This window comes from Phascolarctos cinereus, unplaced genomic scaffold (genome assembly GCF_003287225.1).
Source record: "Phascolarctos cinereus isolate Bilbo 61053 unplaced genomic scaffold, phaCin_HiC Scaffold_5;HRSCAF=322, whole genome shotgun sequence".
NCBI classification, from domain to species: Eukaryota; Metazoa; Chordata; class Mammalia; order Diprotodontia; family Phascolarctidae; genus Phascolarctos; species Phascolarctos cinereus.
This window is the reverse complement of record NW_027555958.1, coordinates 220,821,570-220,841,624: the sequence shown is the minus strand read 5'-3', so window position 1 is coordinate 220,841,624 and position 20,055 is coordinate 220,821,570. Positions and strand designations below refer to the sequence as shown.

The window sequence follows — 20,055 nt, the reverse complement described above, 5'->3', positions numbered from 1 at the left end:
CTTTCTAGCTTATTAACTCAGTTCTCCCCTTCCCTTGCTCCCCACTTCCCTACCATGTATTATCAGTACTATTATTTAAAATTCAGTTAAAATAAAACTTTATAATTATGAAAATATTATATTCCATTAAGATAATTAGCACAATGACTAGCCTATAGTTGTGTCTCAGTCCCATTGTGGAATCTATAGACCTTTTCAACTTTAGTTTTGCTTTTTTTCTTCTTTATTCTCTTCTTCTTAGGGAGCAGGTTCTGCCTTCTTTTCAGTTCTGTGCCAAAGTTGAATTAGTTCATAAGGCTGGCTGGCCCTGTCTGATGGGCAGGAGAGACCTGGGGCTCTCACTTTTCAATTCAGGGTCCCTGCTTTTTAGGGTGGAGCTCCTTCTGATCATATTTCTACCAGGATCTTTTTTCCCTTGCAGTCTAATGTTGGTCTACATAATAACAATGTTTTATATTCAGATAGCGTCTCTATTCTAAGGAGTTCATAGTGTTTCATGAATAATGAGTCCAAATCCCTCTTTCCACATAGGGAAGGGTGGCCAAATAAATGTTTCTGATATTGGCAATATATGTTTCCTCTGGGAATAGGTGAATCACACTGCTACCAAAGACACAGTCATCACGGTGAAAATAAAATGACACATTGCTGAGAATATTCAAGCCCCCTGAGATGGAATAGCTTAGCCAAATCTGGGGAAGACCAGTGGAATTGGTCTTCCAGCACTACTTACTGTGTATTCATTTCCACTATTCAAGCAACTCTTTGCTGTATGCACAAGGTGCTATTTTCATGGAAGTGGTGGTGGTGGCAGTAGTCATTGGTCTGAATAAGTATTAGTAGATCTGGAACACCACTGCCTCTGAAGAATTAAATATGAGCATCACAAAGAAGGCCCCGAAAAGGCACCTGAAGGACGTGAACAAGCTACACTACGTAACTGACAAGGAATTCCAAAAAAAGAATAAGAGTAACAAATCATATGACTGAAAGCAATGTGTTGGTCCAGTGATGGGAGCAAAAGATGGCAGATAGATAGCCAGAGTACTCCTTTGGGACCCTTAGAATGCATATGTCCAACAAAATCCTCCAGCACATTGGGTAGAGTTATGGCAGCCTTTTGAAAAAAACATGGAAAGAGTCACACAGATTGGGCAGAAGTAGATTGGTTGCTATCTTCATTGCTTGTGACAATTCCTGAATGGATGAGATCACAGATCCACTAGAGTACTATTTCATAAGATCATAGATTCAGAGCAGGATGGGGTTTAGAAGAAACCTACACCAACCCCCTCACTTTGCAGGTGGAGAAATGAAGACCTAGAAAGACTGTGTGGCTTGTGTAGTGACGGAGGCAGGATTTGAAACTAAATGCTCCAACTTAAATTTCTTCTTTACTCCATTGGATGTGTTATCAATTACTTTCATGCCTAAATACCCCCGGAAAAGTTTTTTGAGGCTATAGAGGTTAAGTGACTTGCCCAGGGTCACACAGCTAGTAAGTGTCTGAGGCTGGCTTTGAACTCAGCTCCTCTTGATTTCAGGGCCAGTGCTCTGTCCACTGCTCCATCTAACTATGGCTGAGAGACTATTGAAAGAAATGGAACAAAGTTGGATTCTCTACTAGTTATCCGTGGATGTATTAGGAAGCATCAAGCTAATTTCCAGAGCTTAGAATACTTCCTGGTTTTAATTTAAGAAAATTAGTAAGTTATCCTCCAACTCTTTTCAAAGCTAAAGAAACAGAAATCGAAGAAACTAAAAAGAGCAGACAGATGTCATTCTTCCTGGGGTTTTATCTTCTTCCCGACATGATTAATTGTTTTCTTTAAAAAAAAAAAACTTATTACTGATGCTTCTTGCTTTGATACCATAGTCATTCCCAGCATCATTCTCCCCTTTCTGTCCACCATGATCTTGAATTTCTTATAACAAACAAAAGCAGTTAAATAACATTCAACTCAGGGACCATATTTTACAATGTATTCAACATTCTGCTCAAGTAGTCCTCATCATCCCTCACTTCAATGTTGAGAGAAGGGAAGTGTTTTTCCTTACCCATAGTCAGCAATCATTTTTTTTTAATCTACTCAGAGTTCATCTTTTCTTAGTGACTTTTTTCACTTATATTTTCATTGGGTACATAGTTCATATGGCTATGATTATTCTATCTCCCATCAGTTCATATAAATATGTATGTATTTTTCTGAAATATGCATATTAATTTCTTACTATACAATAATATTTCACTACACTCATATATTACAGTTCTTTTAGTTATTTCCCAGCCAATGGGGACTCAACCAGTTTCTCATTGTTTGCTGCCACAAACGTGGTGCTATACAGCATTTTGGGTGTGCATCATCATTGTGTGTTAACACCAAAAGGCTTTTGGATATCTAGATATGCCCTTCTTTCTTGAAAAGTCACACTCAAAAACAAATGTATTCTTTTAGAAAGATGATTACTTAAATTGATTACAAAATTGTCCAAAAGGATACAAAGCATGGAAATCTTCATCTGAGATCCCCAGTCTAGGTAGTTATAAACTGGGCTAAGTATCCCCTTGCCCACCTGACTGGTATCTTAGTTTGTCTTCTATGTATTTTGGGGGGAAGGGGTTAGGCAATGGGGTTAAGTGACTTGCCCACGGTGACCCATTTGGTAAATGTGATGTGTCTGAGGCTGGATTTGAACTCAGTTCCCCCTGAGTCCAGGACCTGTGTTCTATCTACTGCACCACCTAGCTACCCCGTGTCTTCTATGCATTAAAATAGCTAGGTGGCCTAGTGAAAAATGTGCTGGTCCTGGATTCTGGAAGACCTGAGTTTGATCCTGAGCAAGTCATTTAACCTTTGCCTGCCTCATTTTCCTCATCTGTAAAATAAAAATATTAATAATACCTACCTCTCAGGTTTGTTATAAGGATCAAATGAGATAATAATTATAAAGTGCTTTGTAAAACCTGAAGCACTATATAAATGCTAGCTATTATTACCAGCTGTTATTATTCATGGGCCACCTATGTACTTCTTCTAGCACTGTCTACACCCACTGATTAGTCCAAAGCCAACATCCTCCCTTTTCCCTCCTATTAGTATGTCATAACTCCATTCCCAAGGAGAACAAAATATTCATACAGTAATCAGTGCATTCATTGTCATGCTGACATATATTTTCCCTATTGTCATGAGTCTGATCTTTTCTGACAATGATCCCCTCCACATTAACTCTAGGTTACAACAAATCTGCACCACTTTTTCTGCTCCATTCTTGTTCTGCTCTCTTCCATCTCCATAATTTTGGTCACTCCATCCCACTTGCCTGAATAAAATCTCTTCCCATATCTCTTTCTACTGAAGTATCTTTCTTCCTTCCTTCACAGTCCAATTAGTCATCTTTCCCATAGCACTCTGTCTAGAATTCTTCTTTGCACTTATCACCTATGTCATAATTATATGTGTCCATGTCTTTTCTAACCCTCCCTTTCCCCCATTGGATTATAAGTTTCTCAAGGGCAGGGTTTATGTTGGAACAATGTTAAAATCTTTAGCACTTGGTACAGAGTTCACAGAGTAGGCACTTGATGTTTGTTGAATTAAATTGAATCACCTGTCCTTGGAGTCACACATACTGAGTTATATCCCAATGTTGCAACCTTGTACCTAGTAAAGGGCCAGTGCTAAATATCTTCACATTCCCCACAAGGCCAGAGAAATATGACAAGAGTTCAGCTGAAGCTTCCTCCCTTACTTACTAGTTCCTGCACAGTTACGAGGCAACATAGCCTATGGCTTCCTTAATTACAAAGGACATACAAAGATGCTATCTGCACTTGCTTTCCTTCCTTCCTACTTCTCTCCTTCCCTCCTCTCCCTTGCTCCACATATGGAATCATACCCTTACCTGCAGATGCTCTGCCAATGGAATATAAATTTTGATTGCTGAAACTTCCGTTATCTTGGGGTTTATGTGCTATATTTATCTTCTAAGAATCATGCCTCAAACCCAAACCACTTATTCTCATAGATTGGCCAAAAATAGGTCCCAGACCAAGCCTCATTTGGTCATTGTTTGGGCTCTGGATGACTCAGAGTGAGTATAAATAACAATTGTTTCTGTTTTGGCGAGAAACTCTGAGGGTCTTCTCCTCCCAGGTTGATTTTGGGGGGGGGGTAGGTAAAAGAGGGCATTTTTTGCCTCATTTCTTACCTAGCCTTAATCACTGAAAGGGTGTTGCCTCAGACAAAATGAGACCTGGGAAAGACCTTAGCTTCATGCATCTGGGGACACTTCCAGTTATCCTGATCTATATCTTGCCACTGGATCCAGATTGCTGTGGAAGAGAGAATGAGGCTGGTGACTTTTCACAGCCCTGCCTCACTTAAATCCAATCCAATTGCAAATCATGATGTCACCTTCCTGATGTCATGGTCCTTTTCCAGAAGAAAGGACAAACAACAACAATCTGCATCCAGAGAAAGAACTGATAAATAAAAGTATCTATTGAATGATTTTACACATGTGCATAATTTTATCTAAGGGTAGCCATCACTAGGGTATGGGGGAGGGGAAGAGGGAAAAAAGTAATTTACATGATAAGCTTATTATACATTTAAAAGGAATAGCAAGTTGTAAATAACAGATTTGCAATTTCATGTACAAACATCTTTTTTTATTAAATTATATGATGTTATGGAAATGCTTGTTTTATTCCATAAATTAAAAATAAAATATTAAAAAAGGAATAGGAAAATAATGTGCCCTTTTCTGACAGAATAACACCTTCAAAACATGTTAATGACTCTAAAGCATGCTATAATGGTGCTTTTCTTTCCCTCCAAATTCCCTCCTCTCCTCCAGCTCTCCAAGTTAATATTAAAGGGTGGTGATCAAGGTCATTGGTAAAAGGTCTGAGTACCACTGCCATCTTGCTGCCTCTAGACCTTCTAACCTCCTAGATCTTCTTAACTCATTAAAAACAAAAGAAACAAAATAGAAAACTGACTACTAAGTATTCGTTATGACTGTGCTTGAGACGAGTTGAAAAAATGTACCTCTTTTTTTTTTTTAAAGGCAACTGGGGTTAAGTGACTTGCCCAGGGTCACACAGCTAGTAAGTGTTAAGCATTTGGTCTGAGGCTGGATTTGAACTCAAGTCCTCCTGACTTCAGGGCCAGTGCTCTATCCACTGTGCCACCTAGCTACCCCTGTACCTCTTCTTCTTAGAGGCCACTTATTTCCACAGTAGGTAGAGTGCTAAGCTGAGAATTAGAAAGTCCTGAGTTCAAATGTGGTCTCAGATAGTTACTAGCTGTTTGCCCTTGGACAAGTCACTTCTGTCTCCTTAACTGTAACTTAACTTTTAGTCTCCTTAACTTTAAAATGGGGATAATAATATCACCTGCCTTTTAGTTGTTCAGCTGTGAGGTTCAAATGAGATAATACTTGTAACGTAATTAGCACAGTTCCTGGTTCATAGTAGGTACTTAATAAATGCCTGTTTTCTCCCCTGTCTCTGCTGAGAGTACCACCTTGTTCGTGTCCTTATCATCTGTAATATCTTTCTAATTGTCCTTTCTTCCTCTCGAATATGTTCTCTACAAAGCTACCAAAATAATTCTTCCCAGTGCACAATTAGAGCCATGTCCCTTCCCTGCTCAAAAACTGCCACTTGCTCCCTTCTACCTCTGGGATAAAATGAAAACTATTTAGCTTTATTACACATTATTGAAATTACTTTCCTTTATGTACATTTTGGTCCAGCTAAGCTTGACTTCTTACTATTCCTCTCACACAACATTCCAACAAGCTTCAGAATAGTTAGTTTCTAAGCTTTTATGCCTACTATCCTCCACGCTGGAATTCAATCCCCCTTTCCCTCTGCTTCTTAGAGCACCCAGCTTCCTTCAAGGTTCAGGGTAAGTGCCTCCTTCTCCATGAAGCCTGTCCTATCCCCTCCCCCCAGCTGTAAGTGTTTCCCCCCCAAAGTAAATATTATATTGTCTATCTATTTTGTATGTATACATGTGTGTGCATGTAGGCATATATGCATGTAAATGTCTCTCCATGGTAGACTGTAAGCTCTTGGAGGGCAGGTTCTGTTTTATTTTTGTCCTTGTATCTTCAGAACTTAGTACAGTTCCTGGAACACAGGATATAGGGCTTGGACCTGTGATTTCATTGATATGAGTAAACATCTTTAGCCAAGGCAGGCCAGAACCTTCTCTGAACCTTATGGTCTTAGAGCAGGGGTGGGGAACCTGCAGCCTCAAAGCCACATGTGGCCCTCTAGGTCCTCATGTGCAGCCTTTGACTGAAACCAGACTTCACAGAACAAATATCTGTTCCCCATTCTTAGAGAGTTGCCTAGAGCAGTGAGAGGTTAAGGCCTCTGCAGGATCAACCAGCCAGTATGAGACTGAGGAGAAATTTAAATTTAGATCTTCCAGGTTTTCAGGTCATCTCTCTTCCATTAGCCCCACTGTCTGGCACATATTAGGTACTGTATACACACACACACACACACACACACACACACACACACACACATATATATATGTGTAAATATATATATGTGTGTGTATGCATATATATGTATACACACACACACACACACACACACATATATATGTATACACACATGCATATATTTCAGTTCTGGAATCAGAAGTGATGGGTTCAAATTCTGATTCTGATACTTACTACCTGTATGACCATGGGCAAATCACTTAATGTCCCTAGTCTCAGTTCTCTCATCTGTAAAATAAGGTTGTCTGTTCAGATGGCCTCTTGGATCCCTTTCAGCTCTGAAACTATGATTCTATGTAAACCCCAGCTAATTTCCAAGGGGATAGTCACTAGTTTCTCCACAGGAGGAAGAAAGTTTCAGAAATGACTCAGGAAGACTATCTGTTAAATAATAAAGAATGATTTCAATCAATGTTGGCATAAGGAGTACCCTGGTCAACAGAATCAAAGGTCTTTGAAATACTAAATTTCCTATGTACTTTTGGAATACATGAAAGATTTAGGTGGGTATGTACAGTGTAGAGATGGTACAATGTCTATATCTGATGGAATGTCTAAGACATGGAAGTGATGTTGATATAATTGTATAATTACATATAATTTGAATCCAAGATTTTTATGTAGTGATGGTCTGAAAAAAAACAGTGAAGGATATATTCATAATATTAGTATAAGAAAAAAGAGGGAGCAGGTAAATTTGGAATGAGGAAGGAGAATCTGGAAAAAATGACGAAGGATGTGAGAAATGGTTGTTCATCAGGAATAGAACAAATGGTCCCCAGATCCAGATCCATAATTTTCACTCTGGGAGTTGCTCTGCTTGCAAGCTATTTTAATTATGTATGGCAAATGCCTGGAATGCACTGCCTCCTTCCATGTCATGGAATAATTAGCTTCCTTCAAAGAACAGCTCAGATCCCAGCTGCTATAGGATTTCTCTTCTTATTCTTTTTTGTTAGTACTCATACTTCCCACTAAAATTACTTTGTATGTATTTTGTATATAGCTATCATCTCCATGCCAATTTATACATAAACATTGAATGCAATATACTTCACTTTTTTTGTTGTTCTTGTTTCCTCTCAGGGAATATAAGCTCCTTGAGAAGAGAGCCTGTTTTTGTTTTTTTCTTTGAATCCACAATGCCCAGCACATAACCAATCAATAAACTCTTGTTGAATTGTGGGGGTTCTGGGTGGGTAGTGTAGGTTGAAGTAGGCCATTTCTTTTCTTTTTTAATCATGTCTTTTGTTTTTACCATCACAGGTATTTCTGGAAATGCTACAAACTCCAACCTCTTCCTCTCTCAGGTCCATTGCCACACACGTTGCTATTGGCACCCAACACAGAGACATTGCCTGACAACATATATACAATATTCTGCACTAGTAATCCCCCATCTCACTGCCAAAAGGAGAAAGATGTATTTCATTATGTGTTCTCCAGGACACATTATTTCATTTTATTTTTCTTTTCAATAGAAAAGTCAGACAAATTCGTTTCTGTCTCATTTCTTTAGTGTTCTGCTTTGTGACAAGTTCACAATTGCATTCAAAGCCTAACCCAAGAAAAAGGGAGGGGTAAAATGGGCTCTACCCTCCACGTTATCTGCCATGTACAGAATATATATCCAATATACAAGATAGTAGAATCATAAAATGAAAGAGTTGGAAGAGACTCTTAGAGATTAACCAACTGTTCCATTTTCGGGACCATGAAACTCAAAGGGGAAATCATTTCCCAAAGGTCACACAGTAATGAGACTGGAAGACAAATGAAAGTTTCTTCATTACTAAGCCAATACTTTTTCCTAGTATGTGCGTGCTTATATTTTTATTAATTGTTTATTATAATAATAATAATAATTATTATTATTATCATTGTATTTGTATGAATAAGAATAGCAATACTGATAGAAAAAGCCTTGCTGAAAAATGAATTTGCAAATCTGGCAGAGGAATTAAACCAAATGCAGACACTGAGAAAGAGAAAAAAAGTTGATTATCATCACAGCAACTGGAGTGATAACACATTATTATTAGTTAGATATATTGCAACTGGAAATTAGATTTGGTAACAGTTCAGCAGGTGGTACTTCTGGACTCCTGCCATATTGTGGGGAGATTTCTATTCCAATAATAAATCACTGAAATGTGCTTGGCCAAAGAACCCCATCTTGTTGTGAGTTTATACCATATTTGGCTGAATTATTACACAATAACTACTAATAATTATTTCTTCTCCTTTTCAGGGTTGGGGTGTTCTCTTCAGGACAGCTGAATGTTTTATTTGGCTAACCAATCAGCCTGCCCTATACAGTTTCTGGGATGCTTATTATCCCTTCAATGATTTTGGCTGTTTCTAGTACCACTGAAAACTATTCAACAACCTTCTAGTAATCTCAACATCATGTTTTGCTAATTTTATTTCCAAAAATCAGCCACCCTGTGGATTTCCAATAACATGGTTTTTTTTTTCTTTCTCTCTCTTTTTTTTTTTAAATCTGATCTGAGACTTATCACATAAACATTTCACAACAGACATTGCCAGAATTAGGAATCTAGGACTATGCATGTGGTTGAGATTTGGCAAAATGTTTTTCAACACAAGACACTTGGGCTAAGCTATTGCAAAACTTTTATGTTTTAACCATTCAAATTAGCTTTCAAAACCAAAGTTGGAAAAGCAGTTAATGTATGTCTACAAACTTAAACTGATATTCATATGTGTTAAACTATGTTTAATTGATTTTCCACTTTGGACACTGAGAAATAGGATTTTTGATGCTCTTGAATAATTCAGAAGTTTTATTCCTAAGGCCAGTAAAAGAGGGAGAACATGGAATGAAAAAAAAACAACAACAAATTATTCTTGTAGTAAAGGTCAAAAGGACAAGCTGGCCACAAGTTGGTAATAGGGCTATAAATCTGGAGTCAGTGTGGTCTTAACTAACTGTGTTACATTACCTTGTTGAAATTTTCTTGCTTAAAAAAAATGCATTGCTAGGCAGTTAGCTGAAAAAAAAAAGAAATGGGGGAAGTGTTAATTTTTAAGCAAGTTTGACAAAGATTGAGTTTCATATGACAAATATTGTCAGCAAGACAGGATTCTGTCAGGGGAAGAAGTTTAAACATTAACAATTTCTGTCAGGCTGTTGACACAATCATGGCAGACGTTTCCCAAGATGCCGAGATGACTGCTGGCATTTGTCAACAATCCTGTCATAGTGACAGCAATAAGACCATGTCTGGAAATGTGACAGTTTTGGCTTTGTGCTCCCCTGAGCAATAGCCCAGGTGTTCAGAGAAAGTGTGGGAAAACCCATATTTCTGCATTGTCATTCGAACACAGAAAACACAGGAGGAAAATGAGCTGTCACTCCAATTCCCATGATGCCTTGCTGCTTAGCATAACTCCACAGTGCGGCCCCAGGTCCACTGGTCCATACTCTGACAGATAATTAAGAAAGCAGCAGCTTTTTCTAGACGGCTCTTCCTCATGATTTGCATTTTAGCCAGAGGCGACCAGTTATAAAAAAAACATGATGGAAAGATGGTAAGAAGCCAATTAGATGGATGGATGGCTGACTGACAGCTCTCTGGTAATACTACTCCAGATTTCAGACTACATAGCCTGGCAGTTTTCTACAAGAACCAACTTTTTTGCAGGTTGGTAAAGCTGTTAAATGTGGGGCTATATATAGAGCTAAATAATTTTTGCAAAGTTGTACATTTTCCTTAAATAAGCATGTATTCTTTTCAATCAGAGTTTGCATTAAACAAGTTTTCACAATTTAATCACAAGTTGCGTCACTGAATTTTAGCAATATTAAAATTCTAGACAACTTGTAGGCACATTAGCTGCGCCAGTGGAGAAGTGATTAAAAAACTGAGAACCACATTGGGCCAGCAAAGATAAAGTAAGTTGATGATTAGTGTCTGTGCAAATATGTCTTTTTAAACTTTGAAATGTGCATTATCTTGTTTTGAGAAATAAGAACTTAAACCCTAAACTTACCTCCTCCCAAGCCCCCAGACTCCACATACATACATTTTCTTGTTTTGGCTTTTACTTTTAAGGTATAAAATATGCTTGTTTTTTTTTTAAGTTATTCTAGCTAATTTAGGAATATACAATAAACTGTTAGTCACTGCCTTCCAGTTTGGCCATGATATTTCAATAGCTCTTAGCCAATAGGAGTCTTCTTCTCTCCTAGTGTTGTCCAAGGGCTCTGTATACCGCCATAGAATTGGAGCACGAACCATGTTTTCTGTTTGCTTTGGGTTCATATTTCATTTCATTTTTAAGCAGACTATTTGGTATAGCAATGACACTTCTCCATCTGTAGTTTGCAATGGGAGGATTCTCTTTCAAAGTCGAAAGATCCCCCAGCTTTACTTGGGATTCAGAGCTGCGGAGGGCAGGCAATTATTTCTTGATAAATGGATGTTTCAGCAAGGAACATTAACCCAAACTAGGGTTGTGATGCGTATTTTCTTCCTGTCAATAGGGAATCATCTACAAACTGAGATTGAACATTAAACCTGTGGGGGGTAGGGGAGGAGGAGGCTGATGAATAGATTTAAAAGCACATATTTCATGTTCATTTTCTGATATATAGTTAATGTCAAAATGTGCAAAATATATAAATCATGCCCCAAAATGACTTAATGCTTAATGTATATTTCAACCTGTTTGTGTTTTTTTCTTCCTTTCTTTCTTTTTTTCCTTCCTTCCTTCTTTTCTTCCTTCTTCCTTCTTCCTTCCTTCCTTCCTTCCTTCCTTCCTTCCTTCCTTCCTTCCTTCCTTCCTTCCTTCCTTCCTTCCTTCCTTCCTCCCTCCCTCCCTCCCTCCCTCTCTTTCTTTCTTTCTTTCTTTCTTTCTTTCTTTCTTTCTTTCTTTCTTTCTTTCTTTCTTTCTTTCTTTCTTTCTTTCTTTCTATGTTTTCTCATGATATTTTTTCTTCAGCTGCTTTATTCTTTTATTTTTATAATTATTTCAACCCTTTTCTTTCTTTTTTCCATTCTTTTTTTTTATAATCCACTGGATTAGGTTTGGGAGTAATTGTTTTGTAGGGTCTTTTAGCCCTAAAAATTATTTTCATTTCCCCAACCGGTTTGAGAGCAATGCTAAAATATACATATCACGCTCACCGTTACTACTGTGGGTACATCTTATATAAATGGACCTGGAACTTTCAATAGCCGTTTAGAAGATATTTTTAACTCTAAAGATTGGACTTTAAATCAGGTTGAACTAAACATATATAGTTTGTCATTAGAAACTGCAAGATTTGCCTGTTATGTGCAACAAAATCCAAAAAGAACAGCATTATATCTTGAAGAGATTTTTGCTAGGTTGAGGTTTTCTAAAAGAATACACTGCACATCTATATCCTTATAAAACCTTATAAAATCACTTTAATTTATCAACATATGCATTATGTCACAGCTGATTTCTAATAAGGGAGATAAATTCTAGCAAAAGGGATATTTTGACCAATCAATCTACCATCACCACCCAATCATTATTAAAATCATGTCTTCAAAACTTCTGGTTTTGTGGCTATTTCTTCTCACTTTATATTTCATTCCTGCTGAATGGTCTTCACTGTTTTTCTTAAAATTTAGTTCACTTTTGAATTCTTGGGATAAAGCTTTTTTATGTTTCATTTTTAAAAGCAGTAGAGGAAGTTTTGTATCTTCTTAAAAACTGTCTTTTATGTAAGTTTAAGGGAAATTATAAAAAGTTATTCCTGTTGAATTTTTTAAATATAAACTTGCCTTCCTTTATAAAAATCATCCTTTTGTTTTGAATTTAATTGAATTTTTCTTAAAAAAAAGTACTCCCTTGTAACCAGTAGATTTTTAGAAAGAAGAGCATGCTGGCATTATTATTTATGAAAATATGTCCATTGCTTTGTGGCCAGGCATACTTGCCTGAAAAAAATATGAGAATATCAGACTCAAAATTCAAAGACAGTCAGATTATAAATGGTAGTCATCTCAACATTGAAATTCTGGGTATCAGTCTAAGGTTTCAAGGAGGTCCAATGCTGATAGAAATACCAATAAATTCCTCAAAGGAAAATATCGAGTCTGCAGCCCTGAGTTTAGAACTATGTTCAGAACTATGACTTTTCAGATGTTTGAGCAGAAAAAAGTGAGAAAGGGAGAGACAGAGAGAGAGAGAGAGAAAGAGAGAGAGAGAGAGAGAGAGAGAGAGAGAGAGAGAGAGAGAGAGAAGAGAGAGAGAGAGAGAGTTTTATATAGTAAGCAGAAATAAAATTATTCTGGATTTGTCTCAAGTATAGATGAGAGGAAAATGACAAGTGAGATGATAAAATAAATTAAAAAGTTATATATTCTGTGCACTAATAAGAGACAGCAAAACTTATCATGTAAGTATATTTATATAAAATCCATTACTAAGAAGGTTCAGAATAAAAAGCTATCCCCATGTCCCAACAGATGGCCCATAGAAACAAAGCAGTGTGGATCCAGTATGCAAATGTTATATAACAAATATAAATGCTTTTTTTTTTTCCTGGTCCCTAATGTTCTCTTTAAAGAAAATAAATCATAAATTTATACTTCTTTTGCCATCATATTATGCTTTAATTACTGTTCAGATTTTCTTAACACCATCACAACAATCTGAACCCTCAAATAACAATATACCACATAGTGATTCAGTAGATAAGACCACATGAGAAACACCTCTCCCAGTCTACAGCTATGTTCAAAATAATTGTGAATTGATTATTCCTTACAAATCCTGAGTACCCATTCTGTTTTACCTATAGGTGTGATGCATCAGGAATGGAATTTTACCAATTCATATCTTTTTCAACAAAATTCATAAGAAAAACAAAACAAGTTGACTCAATTTTATGGTTCATTAGTTAGTTAGAAATCCATAAAACTATTAGTTCTGAATTACATATAAAAGTTTTCCAGCTCTCAAGCATAAGAAAAACTCTTGGAGTCCAAGAAAACATGTATAAGTACCACATTTTTTTAAAAAAACTTTTCTTATGTCTGCAACTGATCATTCAATATAATCCAACAACCACTTATTAAACAATAACCATATACAACACATTGTGCTCAGACAAGGCTGAAATAAGGTATACCCCTACCACCACCACCTTGAAGGAGCTTACAGGTTAATGGAGAAAGGATGGAATGTGAATAACTAACTATAATGCAAGATAAGATATGTCACATGCAAAGCAGGTTTGGACAAAGTTCAGTGAAATATTTTAGGAGGGAAAGATAAGTTACAGTTTGGATGATTAGGAAGTAATTTATAGAGGAAGTAGCACCTAAATTTGTTCTTTAAGGAAGGGAGAACTTCAACAGGCAGAGATGGGGGCCAAGATAGGGGTGAGTAGGGGCAAATGAAATGAATTTGATTATAGGATCAAAGATTTAGTTGAGAAAAATCTCAGAGTTTATTTCATCAAATCTTCTCATTTTACATATGAGTAAACTGAACCCCAGAGAGGTTAAGTTATTTGTCCACGGTCACAGAGCTCTTACATAGCAGAATCAGGTTCTTCTGACTCTATCTAATTCTCTTTCCATTGTACCATTTTCATTCCAGGTAGAAGAAGGTGATATGAACAAAGGGGAAAAAATAAAACAGGAGACAGGCAAGAATGTAAGATAATGAAAAATCCAGTTTGGCCAGACCAAAATTAATTCGCTTGGTTGGAGCAGGGGTAAATGCTCAAGTCAGGAATTTGGCCAATGGCTGCACCAGTCTTTGGCTCTGTTCCATTGCCGCAGACTGTCCCCTCCTTCCCACCAACTCTAAAAAGTTATCTTGGAAATACATTCCATATGTCACAAAGGAGACTAGATGAGAGAGCGTGGGTGGTTCAACAGCATTTTAAAGCTCACAAACTGGTTTCCTCTCTTAACCCTTTGAGTTAGGTAGTTATCATGATTTTAGAAATAATCACAACAATCATAGTGATGGCTGGCAATTATTTTTAAATCTATAAGGCTTTAAGGCTTGTAAATACTTCGTACTTATTTGAGATTCACCACAGTCTTGTAAGGTAGGTGCTATTATTATTTCTATACTTCAGAAGAGAAATTAGAGGCTTCAGAAAGGTTAAATAACTTACCCTGAGCTACACAGCTGATCCGTGACAGAGGTAGGATTTGAACCAAGGTCTTCCATCATATAACCATACTGCTTAAGTGAAGACATTGATAATCTAAAAAATAGGTGAGTTACCTTTGGTCAGAAAGCACATAAGTGGCAGAGCTAAGATTAAAACCATAACTCTAAGTCCAATCTTATTTGAAAATCCATTTTTGAAATATATAAAAAAAATCTGTTTATATTCATACGTGAAATGCAAAATTTTTATTGACATGTTTTTGTCTCAGTACTCTACTGCTACTCTACTGCTAAATAAATCAGTCCAACACTTATGTCTTCAACTTCTCCTTCAGAGTGAGTTTAGCTTGGTAACTTGTAAAGATCTCATACTCAAGGGGCAGCTAGGTGGCACAGTAGATAGAGCACCGGCCCTGGATTCAGGAGGACCTAAGTTCAAATCCAGCCTCAAACACATTAGCTGTGTGACCCTGGGCAAGTCACTTAATCCCACTGCCTAGCAAAAAAAAAAAAAAAGCCCCCAAAAAGAAGATCTCATACTCGAAGGAAAAGAGACTGCTAGGTTAGGTCACTGTGCAAATCAGCAGAACCTTTAAGGATACAAACTAGCCACTACTAGCTTGCAGCAGTTCTGGGCATATAATAGAATGGAACCAGCCTATTAACATAAGCCTTGTGTTCACTCTTCTCATCTAATTTTTAAACAGTGAATAAAAAATCTGTTATCTCTACTGATTTACACCTTCAATTCAATGAAAGGCAACTGTTCATTTATGGTATGGGTAAATCCTTTGCTTAGTATATTGGGAGACACAGCAGTAGAATGGGCCAGACTTGGAGACAGGAAGACATAGGTTTCCTGCCTCTGACACCTACTAGCTGTGTGACCCTTGGCAAGTCAAGTAATTTCTAAAGGCCCAGATAACTCTAAGACTTTAAGTGATAGAGGAGTTGTTGGTAAAGAATGTTACCCTGCCTGCCTTAAAAATGGTAATCAGTAGAGGTATATTTTATGCAGAAAATGAGAGATTAGCAAAGCAAAATAATAATAATAATGACTTATTATTATTATTTCTTTCTCTGTGGGAATTTAAAAAAAATAATCTTCTTAGCTCTATTTTGATTTATTTTGCATAAGGTGTTATATATATATATATATATACACACACACATTGTGTATGTATATATATATACATATATACACACATACATACATACATACATATATACACACATACATACATACATATACACACACACACACACATATACACACATATTTATGTTGCTATGGCACTCACAGCCATTCTCAGACTATCCAGATGCCAAGTGGACATGAAGAAGCCCTTGCCTTGCTTTGTGAAACAAGTATGTTGCTCCTCCTTATTCACAGGGAGTAATTGGGGACAGTTCATAATAAATGCAGGTTGAAAGCTGCTGAAGAGACTGAGGAGAGGTAGGCTATTTACTGAGGGTAGGAATTACATGCAATCATTATTCAAATTGGAATATTCTAATGAATAACATAGCCCTTGGAGAAGAGGGCAAAGGACAGTAGAACACCAGTACTGCCTCCTTTACCATTTTTCTCCCCAGTGTCAAAGACTTGCAGTATTGAATCACTTTCTATTCTGTTTCTAGTCCTTGGAATGCCAAAGAACCTGTAATGTATATTTTGACTAGCTAGAGTGGTTTGGGGGATTTGTACTCAATCTCTATTGTACGCCAGCAGAGAAGCTGAAACATAAATTCTCTTAATGCTAGGATTAACTGCCAGTAGTATAAGTCAAAGCCTGTTACAACAAACCCCCATTATAATAAAACTCTATGTAACAACAACAAAAACAAAAATTTTTCAAGACCCAGCTGATTACCCAAATCAAATCTTATACATTCATTAAATGACCAGTATAACTGCTGAAATTTAGATAGCCATCTTGGAGTTCATAGAATGGGATTTGGCCACAATGAAAACATAACTTCCTTGGAAAGTTTAGAAAAATAATCCCATTTTGATTCCATGGGGCAGCTAAGGTGGCACAGCGGATACAGCCCCAGCCTTGGAGTCAGGGGGCCCTGAGTTCAAATCCAGCCTTAGACACATAACATACACTAACTGTGTTAACTCTGGGCAAGTCACTTAATCCCATTGCCTAGCCAAAAAAGAAAAATAAACAAAAAAATTGATTTCATGTAGAAATATGTACCCAACTTATTTTTGTTTGTTTTTGCTGGGCAATGGAAGTTAAGTGACTTGCCTAGGGTCACACAGCTAGTAAATGTTATATGTCTGAGGTCAAATTTGAACTAAGGTCCTCCTGACTCCAGGGCCAGTGCCATATCCACTGTGCCACCTACCTGCCCCCTCCCATATGTGCCTAATTTGATCTGTCATCAAATCAAGAGGGTAAAGCCTGGGTTTTATTGCTGTTTCTGCCATGTCCCAACCCCATTTTTGTCTTTCCTTCCTCTAACCTGATCTATACTATGTAGTCTCTTAATTGATTGTCTTACCACAAGTCCTAGTCTATTACAGTCCATCCTTCACAAAGCTACCAAAACAATTCTCCTAAAGTTCAGTCTGACCATGTTATTCTTCTATTTAATATTTTCCAGGAGCTCCCTGTTACTTCTAGAAATGAATCTAATCTATACCATTTGGCATTTAAGGCCCTTTACAACCTGGCCTCCCCCTCTGATTCTAGGCTTGTTACACATTTTCTCCCCTCCCATTCTCTGTGGTCCAGTAAAATTAGCCTTATTGTGGTACCTCACACATAACACTCTATTTCCCATATTTATGCTTCTGTACTGGCTGTCTCCATTACAAGAATTCACTCTCCTCTTATTTCCATATCATAAAATTCTTACTTTCCTTCAAAACTCACTTTAAGCACTGCCACCTATAGGAGGCCTTTCCTAATTCCCAAGCCACTAATTCACCTTGTACCTATTGTGTACTTTTTTGGTATTTGTCTTTATACATACATATCTTCTGAGTTAATATTAGCTTTTTGAGAGTAAAGACATATCTTTGTCTTCATATCCCCCAAATCTAGCACAGTGGCCTGGCACATAGGAGGTGGTTAATAAAACCTTGTTGATTGATTGGTTGATAATGACCTTTAAGATCCATTCTTGTTCTTATATGGTGTCTCCTTTCTCCTTCCTTTACTGACGTTAATCAAATGTATGAAACATCTGGGAAAGGGAGTTAGAGTTTACTAGCAAATTTTAATGTCAAAAGGTTTATTTTGTTTTAAAAGGACAGGGTATTTAAAATAATACTTATATCTTACTATTGTATAATATTTAAATCTTTGCAAAGAGCTTTACATATCTTATCTCATTTGATCCAAATTAACATCAATTTCTTACAACTTCTAATTTGTGTCTATAAGCCCTATTAAACAATAGCAGAAGGCATGATGACGATGATGATGATGATGATAGATTAACTTACATTCTAATAATTTTATTAGCTACTAGAAAATAACATTTATTTTACCCACCTGTGCAATGGTCCATACAACATTAATTATAAATGAAATATATCAAGATAGTCACTAGTCACAGGACATTGCCATCTAAACCACTTCAAATTAAGATAAGAACATGATGATGATGATAAATTTCTTTTTATAATTCATTTCACTTAACACCCAAAACAATCCAAAGAGGTAGATAATACAAGTATTATACCCATTTTACAGATGTAATAACCAAAAATTTAATGAAGGTCTTCTGCTTTAAGTTTTGGCTCTGATATTAGTCAGAGGTGACACAGTAGTCTTTGCACCATATACAAATTTGGGCTCAAGAAGTCACAATATATACTTGAACCATCAAAGAAATATTCCCATTTTTTAAGTATATGCAATATGCTGAATCAAGTAAATGAACTAGTTTCTTTTAGAAAGGTTTTCCAGGAGATTAGCCTTTGGTTTACCAGAAGTTTTAGTTAATTATAATACCCTATTCCCCAGAATTTCCTGGTTGACCAAAGTTTTGTTGTTTGTTTGTTTATTTTCATTTATAGGCATAAGAGATGGAAGAAGAACTTGCCTGAAGTGCTTTTCAAATATTTGCCATGGGGATAAATACCTTCCTCACAGAGTTGTTGTGAAGAAAGAACTTGGATAACCATAAAGAGCCAGAGAGATAGTATAAACTTTTGGATAGTCTGATGGATTTTGGTATGAGGAAATATGGGCTTAAATTTCACTAAGGTATTCATTAGTTATGTGACCTCAGATAGTTCTTTTAACCTCTCTTGGCCCCCAATTCCTCCTCTATAAAATGAGAGGGTAGGTCCTATTTAACTGTGATCCTTTTATGTAATGTGAGTTATTACTATATTAAAGAAAATATCATTGCAGATACATCCTGACCCCTTGTTAAATGACAGTATTTTTTTCCTGCGAATACTTGTTCTATCCAATCATCCCCTTTATCGTCTACCTCATTACATCACCTTTCCCACTTCAGTGAGCCACTCACTGAAATTTTAGCCATGTTTATTACTACTTGGTAATTTCTACCTCCTTCCCTTTACTTATACCATTTCCTAAGCACTGCCTGCTTGCTCCATGTCCTCCATCTCTACTCAAACTTCTATCTCCCCTGCATAGGTTATGCTAGATTTTAGCCATGAGTAAGATCTGATGGTGAGATTTTGTCTTATCATTCCATGCTTTACCCCATGTACCCACATCCTTCCTCAGTCAGAAATTATCCTCTCTTTCTTAAACATTGTATTGCATTATGTATAGTTCCTATTTATTTATTCTACTTTGTATTATTGGAATTGGGATCATTTGTGTATATATACACATATATAATATCACTAGATTATAAGTTCAATGAGGTAAGCTAACATATACCATTTTTGAAAACCATAAGGTGCCCCTAGTGTGTTCAAGTCTCACCTCTGACCCCTACTGGCTAGATTACACTGGACAAGTCATTTAGCCTTTCAGTGCCCCCAGGCAACTCTTGAAGGATATAACTTGGGGAACCAGTTGCTGATCTACATGGGTAGAAGAAATTTCTTCACCAAGGAACTCCCTATGCCTATGCAATTGTAGGTCCAGACCCTCCAAAATCTCCACCAGCTACAGCCCAGTGCTCAAAACATACTAGCTAATCAATAAAAGTTTACTGAATTGAATTGAATTATGTAAATATATGTGAGTTATAGATCTACAGTTGCCCCCATTGAATGTGCACTCAAGGCAGGGAGATGACACATATTCAAAAAATAAATAACAATATACACATATATTAGGAAAAATAGAACATATTCAATGTGTGATGCTTACATAGTGCTATGAGAATTCTATATGGGGAAATTAATGAATCAATCGATAAACGTTTGTCAGGAACTTA

General features: G+C 36.7%; 1 long non-coding RNA gene across 1 annotated transcript; it reads left to right on the top strand.

Moving 5' to 3' along the window:
• The first annotated feature begins 9,776 nt into the window (after positions 1–9,776).
• Positions 9,777–19,057, top strand: LOC110213578 (uncharacterized). Its single transcript, XR_002326038.2, has 2 exons — positions 9,777–10,199; positions 18,707–19,057. It is a non-coding gene; the product is annotated as an uncharacterized LOC110213578 (long non-coding RNA).
• Positions 19,058–20,055: the final 998 nt, after the last annotated feature.